The sequence below is a fragment of the Sylvia atricapilla genome, chromosome 7, assembly GCF_009819655.1.
Source record: "Sylvia atricapilla isolate bSylAtr1 chromosome 7, bSylAtr1.pri, whole genome shotgun sequence".
NCBI lineage: Eukaryota > Metazoa > Chordata > Aves > Passeriformes > Sylviidae > Sylvia > Sylvia atricapilla.
Window position 1 is genome coordinate 35,310,936 of NC_089146.1, and position 13,223 is coordinate 35,324,158.

Consider the following 13,223-nt stretch of genomic DNA (forward strand, 5'->3'; position numbering starts at 1 on the left):
CAAGCAGCTTGATTTCCAGTACCAGCATTGAGTAAATACTTTGAATTTGTCTGTTCCCACCTTTCCAGGTAGTCATTAAAAAGTTAAGCCTTTTTCTCCATTTGATCAAATTTGCCTGTAGCTAAACTTATTACTTTTGTTTTTAAACACATGAGTATAAAGCTGCTGGCATGCATTTGAATGAAAAATACAAGCCGAATAATAGTAATAATAATAATAACAAGAGCAGCAAAGCAAAATGCAGGCTTCAAAACATGAATGCAAGCACTGTGATTTGTCTTGGAAGAGCTGAGGGTCTGAGCTGTAGTAGGACCACGTGGCCCCTGTGGTGGAGCAAACCCTCCCAGCCCAATGGTTATTCAGGGAGAGAGCCAAGTGACACAGTTAAATAACAACTGTGCTAAAATCCTCATTGCTCTAGTGCTTTGCAGAAAGGGATGAGGTTGTGACAAGAATGCATGTATTTTGAATTTTTGTGTGTGAAGTGTTTTGATACCAAACCCAGGCAATGCAGTATCCACATTCTGTTCTAATGGCTGTTTTTTTTTTTTTTTTTTTTTTTTTTTTTTTTTTTTTCTTTTACAGCAGTGAAGCATCCTTGGGATCCAAAAACTTATTTTTTCAGACATCAGTGTGCCCAAACTGGCCAGCTACAGATAAGACCCTTTTATTAGAGGGACTTTTGCTGCATCCCTCATCCCTCAGAGCACCCTGGCTGCTTCCATGGGGCTGCCTCAGCCCCAGATATTCCACTTATGAAACAGAACACAGTTTAAAACCCAGACACTTCTCTCTGCTGCTCGTTCAGTCCAACAAATTGTGTTTTATTGTTGTTTCTTGACTTTTTCTTTGCAGACACAATTCCTCTGGGCTATTGTTATTTCAACAAAAGAGAGGGGGAGGATAGGCTCAGCAAAGTCACTCTGTGGCTTTCTGGTGAGGAATTAAGAAATACTCTAACAGTTTAATAATGGTAATCTCCAAATAGTTCATAACGGCATTAAGGGTAATTAATGACATTTGAACAGTAAGAGTACTTAATCCCTAGGGAAATGTGATAGCCACAATTTTATTTACATCTGAAGTTGTTTCAAAGGTAAAGGGAAAAGAGTAATCTGTTTTTAAAATGGTTTCGTACTTGCACTCTTTCAGATTTTATCTTAATTTGTTATAAGTGAATAAAAATAATAGCTTTTTTGCCAATAATAAAAACTGCATTCCATGTTAGATCCAGCATTAGGTTAAAAATAAAGAGGAACTCTTATATGTTTCCTGTGGGATTAAGATTTTCTGAAAATTATAAATCACCAGTGATACTGTGGTTTACAAAGAAGGATAAGTTCTTCTAAAAGACCCACATATTTACATTTTAAAAACATTTTTCTTAGCCTTTAGGGCCATTAAAAGAACTTAAATAATTTTGAGGATAAATGCTGTGTGCTTTACCTTTTATGTTTTAGCAGCACTTCTTATTTTCTCTCCACGCAGCTGACCTCCCTAAACCTTTGAAAAATGCTGTTACATCCTTTTTACGTTTTCACAACTTTACAATGAGGGGAAAAATAACTCCTGTGATAGTTTTCGAGATAATACTCGAAGCAGCCCTGATTCAGATGTTTAGCTTTCGAAAGTCAACAGAAGGAAAAGAGTTTGGTTGACCTTGGGTTCTGAGAACAAATAGGATAACACCTGATTCAAGACAGGAAGCTTTAGTTGGGGTAAATATGCAGAGCAAAGCAGAGGGTGTCAATCCAGTTTAGCATTTGAATGCAGCCTCTGCTCTTTTGGTTATGCTCTGGAGCCTGTTTCTACTTTTGGCTCTTAAATTCCACAGAACTTCTGTAAAATCAGCAGGGACAGTGCTAATAAATTTATAATGTTGTTTTGTATTTCTGAACATAGTACCTCAGTAATTAGGTGAAATATTTATGATGAATATAAAACAATGCAAATTCATTTGTTTGCCTGAAAGCCAGCTTGTTATTTATTTAGATTTATCTTTGAATGATTCTTAAATTGAATCACAGTGTGAATGAGGGTGATATTTAAAGCAGAGAAAAATTGCTATAGTGTATTGATGCATTACACTGTATTAGCTAGTGTTAAAGTTATGCAGAGGATGATTAAAAAACCCAGAAAACAAAACAAAAAAACCCAATTCACTTTGATCTGAGAATATTTCCTTTTTTGTCTTATTTTTGGTAAGAATTCCACAAGCTGACTTAATTCCCCATTGCTGAAATCTTTAATAAATCTTCTGTTTCATTATAGCAGCCATACATATGGGAACTGGATCCTGAATTACAGGGCAGGTAGGAGTAGGTTCAGGGTAATGTAATCTAATTTTCACCTCAGCTGGTTATGTTTTCCTTCACGGGCTACTACTTCCAGTATTTTTTGTCATTTACTATTTTCAGTCCTCTAATTCCAATCCAATGGATGTAGTGACCTATGAGAGGAAATGTCTGTGCAAAGTGTCCCTGTGTTGATGATTATGAACTAAATTGTTTACTTCGTTTGGAATTTTTTTTCCTTCCCTAAGTGAAAAATATCTTCCAAAAATAACTTCCTTTGCAAGCATAATAATGTTGTTCTCCTCAGCTTTCTGCTTGACAGTCATCATTTTCATATCATGACTAAAGAAGGTTATCTTAAGGCAAAAAATGAAAAAGGAAAATATATGTATTCAGTTTGAAAAGGGTGATATTGAGTATTCTGAAGTCCTTATGTGAGAAAGTGTATCCACTAATAGGAGCAGCTATAGATTTTTATGATATTTTGTCTAGTTCTGGGTGGACTGCTAATGTGCTGAAAAATTATGGAGGCTCACAGGTGGGAAGACTTCACTGATAAGCACTTTAGCAGTGTGTGATTTGAACATACCTTCTGTTTCTTGCTTGATCCTGGTTTTGTCAAAACAACCCTGCGCAGTCAAAGGTGACCAACTCTTACACAAATTGACCAAGTTCACTTTCCATAAGGTTCTGTCTCCCTGGCAGATCTACAGCCAATACCTGGGAGTTTGGGGAACATATGGCCATTACTTGGGAGCTTTCTTCCTTGGCTTTATCACCATTTTACGTTTATTTTATGAGCATATAAATGGATTTTAAAATGGGTTTGCCACATTATACAACGACATCTAGGCTGTGATGTTCAGACCGAGAGCAGGGCTCCTGGACAAAAGCAGGGAATGAAGTTTCTACCTTATGGTGTCTTATGTTGCCACCAAATGTGCTGCCACCAGAGCACATGGACTGTGATATGTGAGCAGGTGGGGACACAGGAATGAGCTCTGTGTGCCAGTGCTGATCTGCGACATGTTCAGCCCAAGGTGGAGGGAGGCACCTGCGAGGGTTTGCAGGTTGGTTTTTCTATTTTTTGTTGGCTTCTCAATATCTTAAGAGGGAGACAAAAAGAGGACTAGAGAACATTTGGGCCCTCTCCATAAGGAAGTGGGAAATCTGATTACCTGGGATATGGAGAAGGCTGAGCTACTCCAGGATATTTTTTGCCTGAGTTTTCACTGGGAAGTGTTCCATCACACCACCCAGAGCGCAGAAGGCAAAGGCAGGGACGGGGAGAATGGAGAACCACCCATTGAAGATCAGATGTGGGATCATCTGAAGAACAAGAAGCTGCACAAGTTATGGGACCTGAGGAGACACATTTATGTGTCTTGAAGGAACTGATGGATGGAATTGTTAGGCCCCTGTCCATCATGTCTGAGAAGTTATAACAGTCCAGAAAAGATCCCACTGACTGCAAAGGTGAAAAACAGAACCTCCATTTTTAAAAAGAGGGAAAAAGGAAGTTGCTCACCTGTGCCCAGCAAGATGATGAAGGCATCCTCTTGGCAACTGTGCTAATGCACATGGGAAACAAGGAGGTGATTTGTGACAGCCAACAGAGATTCACTACAGGCAAATAGGGCCTGATGTGATATAGTGCTGTGGATAAGTAAAAAGTGACTGACACCATCTACCTAGAATAGTGCAAAGGGCTTGATGCTGTCCTGCAGGACATCCTTGTCTCTAAACTGGAGAGATTTAAAGGACTGCATTTTCAATAAATCATCCATGCCTGCTGCTCACTTTCTGGGCTCTTAAAAATTATCTGAAACATGCTGAAAACATAGAGTAGTGCTCAGTAAATTTAGTTGGCTTGAAATGTGCTACTGCGTGTTACTATGAGAATGCTGTTCGGAGTCTCTTGCTGCCACACGCGTCTTTTTGGAAAACAATTTCCTTTTTGGAAATGCAAATCAGGCACTATGGTTTGATGCCACAGTAGGACTGGGAAGTTTGAGTCTGATACAGAAATATTAATCACAGAAGAGGTGATTTGGTGCTGTGCTGTAACATTGGTTACCGAAGAAATTTCATTTGTGATTCTGCCTTAGAAAATTAAAATCTATACATGATGGGAGGTCCTTGTCCCTTTTCCTGTTCCTACATTAAAAGGTCTTGTTGAAATCTCCTTCTTTACAGGCATTCCCAGGAAAAAGGATGAAGTTGTCAGCTTCAGTAAGTACAGCAATGCTCCTCCTCTTCAAACCTCAGTGGCATGAAATTTTCAGCTTTTTTTTCATTTTTAAGTTATAAAAAATTATTTCTCCTGGTGAGTTGCCCATATGGAGAGATTTAAAGAAATATATGAGGCATATTCATAGCAAAGAACAAGCAAACATTCCCACTCTCTCAATTACTTTTGATTAAAAAGAAAAAAAAAGGTATTTTTTAGCAAATCTCATAATTTTAGGGCTGTCTCAAGGCTGCAGAGCCCTGAGCTGGCAATGGCACAGAGGTGGGAGTGTGTGCTGGGGAATGGTATGGGAGGTGAAGTCCTGTGTTCGTTTCCATCCAGCTCCAGAAAGGAGGCTAAAAAAACCCTCTTTGAAGGAATATTTTGGTTAATGTTTTATTTCCTGATATTCCCGGATCACATGTGCCGCGGAGTCACAAGACTGTTCAAAAATCTAAAAATAGAGCTCAAAATACTCAAAATAGGACTTCAAGTGGTATAAATAACAATTTAAGCCAGGGTGCAGAAATAGCTCGTGCTCAGCTCCTTGTCTCGGTGGCAGGGCAGAGGTGGCAGCAGGGTCCCCCCAGCCCACGCTGTCACTCCTCAGGCTGTGCTCCTCCTCTGGGCTCCACATCCCACTCCAGATCCCAAACTCACCATGACACCCATGGCTGTGGCTGGAATTCACAGAATCATAGCTTGGTTTGGGTTGGAAGGGACCTTAAAAGTTGTCATTGCAACACCCTGCTATGGGCAGGGTCACCTTCCACTATCCCACAGAGCTCCAAGCCCCTTCCAGCCTGGCCTTGGACACTTCCAGGGATCCAGGGACAGCCACAGCTTCTCCGAGCATCTTGTGCTAGATCCTCACTATGGTCATAGTATCTTTTTTCTCTATTATCCAGTCTAAACCTATTCTCCTTCAGTTTGGAGCCATTCCCCCTTGTCCTGTCACTCCAGGCTCCTGTAAATAATCTCTCTCCATCTTTTCTGTAAGTTCCTTTGTGGTTCTGGAAGGCTGGAATTAGGTCACACTGAAGAGTCTCTTCTCCAGGGTGAACATTCCCAAAACTCTCAGCATTTCCTCACAGAAATCCATCCATGGCTCTAATTTTCTCCTCTAGACTCACTCCTACAGCTCCCTGTTCTTCCTGCCCTGGGGACACCAGAGCTGAAGGCAGCACTGCCTGGACTCACCAGGGTGGAGCAGAGGGGCAGGATGACCTCCCTTAACTGTTTGGTCAATATAAATAGTAATAGTTTATTGAGCAGACATACTGAGTTTTTGGCCTTGTTTTGCTGATGTCATTTTAGAAAAGTTGTTGGAAGTGGCCCATGAGAAGTTAAAAGTGCATTTATTCTTAGAAAATAAAATAAAAATAAAAAAAGGAAAATTAACAATTTTTTTTTTATTATTATTATAATGCCTTAAAATGTCAGATGGGTTTTGCTGTTAAACCCTCAGTATGTTTTTAGTTAGGGGACTACTTGTTCTCCCTTCACCCCCACAAGAAACCCACCCCAAACCCACATTTATGTTGTTAATATCATAACTGCCTGAGCCCTAAGATGTGATTCTCTGCTGTGGTTGACAGTGCTGGGGAAATAGCTAGCTAAGTGATTCTTGGATTTTAAACCACAAAATGCTGATCACGAGTCCAACATTCACTTTTCAACTTTGGGAGGAACAGGATTTTGACCTCAGAAAAGGCGCAGTGCCTGTACTCATTAACATCCTTGTGGATATCTTTTTCTTTAAAGGAAGGTCCATAGGAGTAGTGCATAAGACATAAAGAAAATAAAAGTTACAGACTATGGGCTAGTGAAGCCATGGTAGTAACCAAAAATGACAAAGAAGTAAAAATGAGGACTCAGAACCCAAATTTTACCCAGAAATTGAACTGCAGATATTTTCACTGCTCTAACTGGCTTTCTGAAAGCCACTAGTGTTAAGAGTTTTATGTCCAAACATTTAAATGGAGATCAGATACTATACCAGTAGCAAAAATTTGCTTTAATTACAAGATGAAAATAATTTTTAGTGGAAATTGAAGTCGTTTAGGTCTCAATCCTGCAAAGAGTTTCATGCTTGTGTTTAATTAGAGTTAATGTCTCTAAATAGTCCCATGATGAATCCTATTGACAAAAATGGTGCTGCTCAGTTTGGGTACAGCTAAACATAAAAATATGTCTTTGCAGGGTTAAAGGTTTGATTTGCAATTTCACAGACTGATTTTTCACTTGAGCTCTTAAAAAGAAAAGCTTGAATTCTGTGTTACAACTACATTTTGATTTCACTGTTTTATTGCCCTGGTCACTAAGGGAAAGGCTGGACACAGTAACCTGTTGATTCAGGTACTGAGCTACACACAGTCTTTGCTCTTGTTCCTAAGAAAAAGTTTTAAATCTTTACCATTCCCGTGGTCTGATTCCCACCCTCTCTTAGCCTGCCATTGCCACTAATAAAAGTATTTCCACCATCCCTCAGAGTAAAGCAAAGCAAGAGCAAATTATTCAGAGTAGCCACCTGCTTCTGTAGTTTAGATCACGTAATCAAAGGACAAGAGCACTACAGTGAAAGAACATTCATTTCAGATAGCAAATAAATTATCAAATATTGAGAGGAATAGTGTCCTCAGTGTTTTGGGAAACAGTGATCCCTGCTTATCCCTGGTTACCATGAAAAGGTCAAATATTCTGAATTTTTATCACACACTGCATTTGTTGTAACTCAATACTTCTCCCAAATTAAAAAACAATTGAGGCCAGAAGATGTTTGTCCCATTAGCAATGTGTAAGTGAAAGTCTGCAAATAATTAGATATCTAGGATACAGTAAACTGGTAAACATTTTAAATTATTAAAGATATTAATAAGGAGCACTGAGGAGTTATTTTTCCAACGAAGAAATGATTTTATGATGAAAGGGAGGAAAATTATTCTGTGTCAGTGAAAACTTTGTACATGCTGATGCTGAAAAGCCCACGAAATTTAGTAAATTTCCAAGTGATAAAACTTTATTGTCCTGGAAGAACATATATATACATATTATATATATTTGAGAGGCATCTGTTCACAGCTATTCTCATCATCTCTCTCAACATTTTGAATTTCTATTACAATTTTTCTTAAAATTCAGACTATCAAAGAGACTCCTTTCACTAGGAAAATGGGGAAGGCAAACACAAGGTTGAGAAGCTTTGGGTGAGGATGTGTGTCCGTGGCTATTTCATCATGAGCTGTACCAGACTAAAAATAGAGGTTTTGCCTGATGTTCTATTTGCCTTTGTTCTGAACATAAGGAGAGATATTAACTTCCTTACATTAAAAAAAAATGTGTGATATTCTTGTTTTGCTCTTTGATGAAGGCTGGAAAAAGCTTTATTTTATTTTCCTCTTGGCATCTTCCCAGTGCTATTTAACCTATTATTTTGCAAATATTTTGCTATTTTGCCTATTATTTTGTTAATAACCTAATATTCTGTTTTTTCAGTGTTGATTATTTTTAACTACTTGCTTCTCTCTCCTTTCCCTCAACCACATCAACCAAATCTACAGGAGTTCTTCAGAATAAACCCTTTCAAATATAAGCACCATTGTTTCTCTGAGACTCTCCTGACGGACCTGCCCCAAATCTCCTCTGTGGTGAGGAAAATTATTTTCTTTACAAAACTGCAATACTGCCACTGCACTTATTGCCAAAATCTGAAGGCTTCCTTGCTCTTTCTTGGGATTTTACTGTCCCAATGCAGCCTGTGATGGTGCTGGAGAGGAAATGTGGATGAGCTGCAGAAACTATTGCAGATGAAAGGAGAACCGGGTGAAGAAATGGGTGGTGTCTTCATCAACAGAAAGCAAAACATAACTAGAATTTAATGTACATCTGCCATTGATGGTAGAGGCAATGTAAAGTTATGGATCTTGACAAGAGAGATCATGTCCTGCCTTGGCTGGCAGGTGAAGTCACAGAGACAAGAGTTGTACCATCAGCTTTGGTTCAGGTATTTCAATGTAGCTGCTGAAAAGGAAGAGGTGAAACTTCAGTGCTGAAGACAAATAACCTTTCTTACCATCTCTGGTTACTGGTATGTTGGAAAAGAAATTTCTCTTTTAGGTAACTTCATCTGAAGTGTGATGTCATCTGTTACATTTTTTAAAATTTATTTTGTAGTTAGAATAATGTAGTATATTGTAAGCATGAAGCATGTTAGAGCTGCACTTCACTCTGTTGGCTTGTTTTTAAACACTGAGTTAAGTTGAAGAGATCTGTGCTTTTCTTCTAAGTCTCCAGCCAAGATTTTAAGCTGAAATCAATGTTTCAAACCAAGCTTTTACACTTGATTCTTACATTTCAGGTAATAATCAGTGGTTTATGGGCAGTATAGAATAAGTTGCCTGAAAATTGTTTGCCTTAGTTACCAGTTTTCCACAGTTTCTACAAGAATGAAAAAAAAATCAAAGAACATGAGGTTTTTTTTAGTTTTTAATTCCTCTAAGTGGTGAAAATAGTACTCTTTTCATCTAATTTAGAAGGGCATTGAAAAGACAAATATCTTGAGTCTTGCTGGATATTAAAATCCTTCCTTGGGCAAATAACCAGTGTGTCTTCACAGAGGATTTCTGTGAAGGCCTGTGAAAAGGCTTTATCTCTTGATTGCTGCTCTCCTATCACATCCTACACATCCTGTCCTACCTTTGCTGACCACAAGTACTTGAAATGTGTTTTTAAATCCATTGCCTGACCAGTCTTCATTTGCTTGTATTTTTGTGCAAGAAGTCTCCCCACCAAGGGCTGAATTTGGTACTTGGCAAGGTGAAGGATTTGAAGATCCCCTGGTGAGATAATTTCCTTGTGAGCAGAGTGAAAATCAGGAATAATTCTGCCAGAAATTTGGGCTGATTTAAGGAAAAATCTGTGGAGATGAGGAGTGACCACCTCTGGGCTGCAGAGAGACAGAAGGGCAATGAGATGCTTAGGGCAGAGGGGATAAAACATGAAATAACAGGGTCAGAACCATTATATGTCACAAGACTTCATGTTTAGCCAAGCATTGTGGGCTGTGTCTTCTCCAGCACAATGTGTGCCCCCTTCCTTCCCTCACTTGGTGCTCAGCCTTTCCCTGCGATGGTGACTTCACTGCCCCAGATGTCACACACACTGTGGCACCAAACTGGCTCCTGGTCCTGTGACTCCCAGCTCCTCCTGGCTTTATCTCAAGGAGCTCCCTCTGATCTCAATGTCTTCAGCTGTTGTCCTCCACACAGGGCACCCTCGTGTTTGGCAGCCACTGCTGGGTCAGGCCCGTGGAGCTGCTGCCATGGCTCATCTCCTCCAGCTTAGCTCCAGGTTCTCAATCTGGGGATGGAGTCGAAGGGCTTTGATCCCCATGGAGGAGCAGTGCATGTGACAGCTGGAAGGCAGAAGAGGGACCAGGAGATGTTTCACCAGGAAAGGAGCTAAGAAGTAGAGAAGGAAATTGTTGCACTGCTGGTTCTGAGAGAAAAACGCTCTCCAAATGACAAAAAAAAAAAAAAAAAAAAATAGTTCTGTAGTTGATTTATATTTCTATTATAGGCTTATCCTGTTAGCTTGTTCTTAGAGAAGAGCTGGTCCCTGAGGTACAATTTATCCTTTTTAGAAACTCTCCTCCTCCCAAGAAAGTTGCAACAGTGGAAAGAACAAAAGTTGGGACCGTGTTTGAAGGAGGAATCTAAGAAAAGTGATTGAGCAGCTGGATTCAAGGCTGCATGCAAAGGAAAACTCTCCTGGGTGCAGGTACTCAGTGCAAATATTTGGGAAACAGTTGTTTCTCAAAGAGAAGGACTTCATGAGAGTCATAATGGTCATTTTAGAGGTTTCCCCAATGACAACATTTTGCACCAAATGCTTTTCAGGTGGTCTTTTGAGAACTACAAAAAGAAAACCAGGAATGGTTCTGACTAGTCAAGTCCTTCTGGTTTACTGCTTCTCCATGGAAGCCATGGGGAATGCAGAGGATGTAAATGTATCAGGGGATTGGATGGGTGCAAGGGCCATGAAAGATAAAGTGGAGTGAAGAGCTTGCAGAATATAGGAGACCTTTGCATCCATGAAGACACGGCTGCTGAGTCAGGCCCCTGGCTACGTGCACACTCAAGAAATACACATGTGCTGATAGAAAACAGATTTAAAAGGTAATCGTGAAATTGCTTTAGAGCTCTGGATGTGTTTGGAAGTTTGTGACTGGTTGTCAGTGATGTCATAACCATATTTATTATAGCTCATAAATGGATGGGTCTGACTGTTTTCCTTATTTTAATGTATAAATTGCAGTTTATAATGGCAATAAAACACGCCAGGCTGTGCATTTCAGGGTGATTATTGCATTTCTCAGGTGGTTAAAGTTACTCTAACTGCCTTTTAGCTCAGATTTCAATAGTATTTGCCCAGTGTTCAGGCCATTTTTACTTGTACTTTTATGTACAAACCTCAAATTAAAGTGTTTTATTGCTTTTTAATTAAAATGTTGAAGTGTAAAGAAGGAATGGTCACAAGGCAGATAGAGAGGCACAGTAGTAGGTGTTTTGATGTAAGAGGGGAGTGTGTGAGGAGGGAGATGGGGAGAGGAGAGGCTGCAGAGCCTGTCACTGTGTTTGGGTATTTCACAGGTACCCACTACTGGTTCCAGTAAACACAAAGCTGAATGGAAACATTTGTGAGCCAAAGGCATCGGGTGTCTGCCTCGTAAAATCTCAGACTGAGAAATGAGGGATTAAATGGCTGTGAACCCTTAATTAAATGCTCAGCACCAACGTGCCCTCCTGCTGGAGGCTCAGAAGCGCTGGTAGTCCCTGCACAGGAGCTTGTGGGGAGCTCAGGCTCGTGGTGCTCCTGATTTGCAAGGCAGAGGAAAGTCCTGCACTGTCTCTTTTTGAGACACCACCTCATGCGTGGCCAATTCAGAGGGCAGGCTCCAAAATCAGTGACAATGGTGGGTTTTTGGTGGAATGCAGTTATTCTGGGAGAAGTGGATTCCTGCGTATGTGAGTGAATTAATTCACAAGTTTGGGCCATGTGCAAAAGGGTGAAAACTCTGCTCTTGAAATCCTTGTGGGTGATGTCATGTCTAAGGGCCTGCAAAGCCCCAAAGCACTCGTGTCACGTGTGTGTGTGTGTGTGTGTGTGTGGAGTGGTGGCCTCTGTCTCTGTGTGAAGGGAAGGACAGTCCCATCAGGACACTGGGACTGCTCCAGTGATGGATCCACCACCATTCCCTTCCTCCACACCCTTAATGACACAACCACACTCCTCCTCTTACACCGAGCCCTGGACCAGCCCACCAGTGTAAAACTGGCAGTGCCAGGTTGGTCTCAATGATCTAAGGGCTTTTTTTTCCAGCCCGAGTGATCCTGTGATGCTGCGGGATGCTGCCAGTGAGGCCCCTTCCACCTTGGGGACTCTCTCAGAGGGTGTTGAAGATGTGTGGCACAGCAGGTCACAGCATCCACAAGGCTCCTGCTCCTCTGTAAGGCGTCAAATCTGAGAAAAAAATATGGATATGTCTCAGGTTTGTGGTTATATTTCAGTTTTAGTAGTTTCCTGCTTGAGGCAGGGCTGCTGTAACACTTTGGGTGTGTTGCTTTTTGCAGTCCAGGATAGGTGAGGGGGTTGTACGTAGATGTTCGGAATCATTTAGGCTGGAAAAGATTTCCAAAACCATTGAATCCAGCCTGTGACTAATCCTCACCTTGTCACCCTGACCAGAATGCTGTGTCCCTTGGGCATCTTCAGGGATGGGGACTCCTCCACCATCTCCCTGGAAAACCCCTTGCAATGCTTGAATGCCACACACAGTCCAAGCTCTTTAATTGGGATCTCTTCTGGTGCATCTTTACAGGAACGAGTGTCAGAGGGCTCTAGTTTGTATCATATTGGTACAATTTTAAATAAAAAATAAAATCATGACTATTCACGTGGTAAAGGCATGAATATTATAAATTTAAATTAGGGATTGAGCCTTTCATTAATGAGAAAAAGCCCCTCCACCCGAACAGACCAAAACCCAACTGGTCTTGCTGCCTAATTTTACACAAAAAATGTACATAAAATAATTTTTTCAAGGCAGGGATTTTTTCCCCCCCATTGTTTCCCCATCTTTATTTCTATTTCTCCTGTGCAAAATATCCCTCTTGCATACCTCCCCTCTCTTCTCATGCAAGAATGGAAGAAAATGCTTAATGGGAACCAAAGCACATTAGGAATATAAGGAAAAATTACAGTATATACACTATGAAATGAAATGCATCTTTTGTGAATAAATCCCCCCAGAAATCTTATATTTCCAGGCATCCACTTACATACCTTCATGTAACAACTTATACATTCGTAAAACATTCATTGAAAGCAGCTCTGCAGTTTTATAGAAAACAACATGCCAGGGATGCAAGAATCTTGCCAGTTCTGTGAAAAATGACACCAATTAAAGCTTAAATTGCTTGTTTTCTCATAAGGTACATATTTTCATAACTTTGAAATCAAATAATTGCTGCTTTTATATTAAATACAATAAAACAAAAAGGATGCTAGTTTAGAGGAACTGCTACAAGCATTTTAATATAATTTTCCCACCATTTAAAGTCACAAAATATGGAAAACAAGTCAAGTATGCAAAGTTCCAAGGAGATAGAGAAACTCCTTCAGATTATTACATCATTTGT

The 13,223-nt window shown here is 40.2% G+C and overlaps 1 long non-coding RNA gene across 1 annotated transcript in view; it reads left to right on the forward strand.

The window, feature by feature from the left end:
• The first annotated feature begins 570 nt into the window (after positions 1–570).
• LOC136363869 (uncharacterized) overlaps positions 571–13,223 on the forward strand; it is a 38,746-nt gene continuing 26,093 nt past the window's right edge. The window contains exons 1-6 of the long non-coding RNA XR_010744074.1: positions 571–936; positions 2,272–2,312; positions 4,491–4,526; positions 8,088–8,171; positions 10,166–10,302; positions 10,422–10,700. This is a non-coding gene — a long non-coding RNA (uncharacterized lncRNA). The remainder of the gene's footprint in view (positions 937–2,271; positions 2,313–4,490; positions 4,527–8,087; positions 8,172–10,165; positions 10,303–10,421; positions 10,701–13,223) is intronic.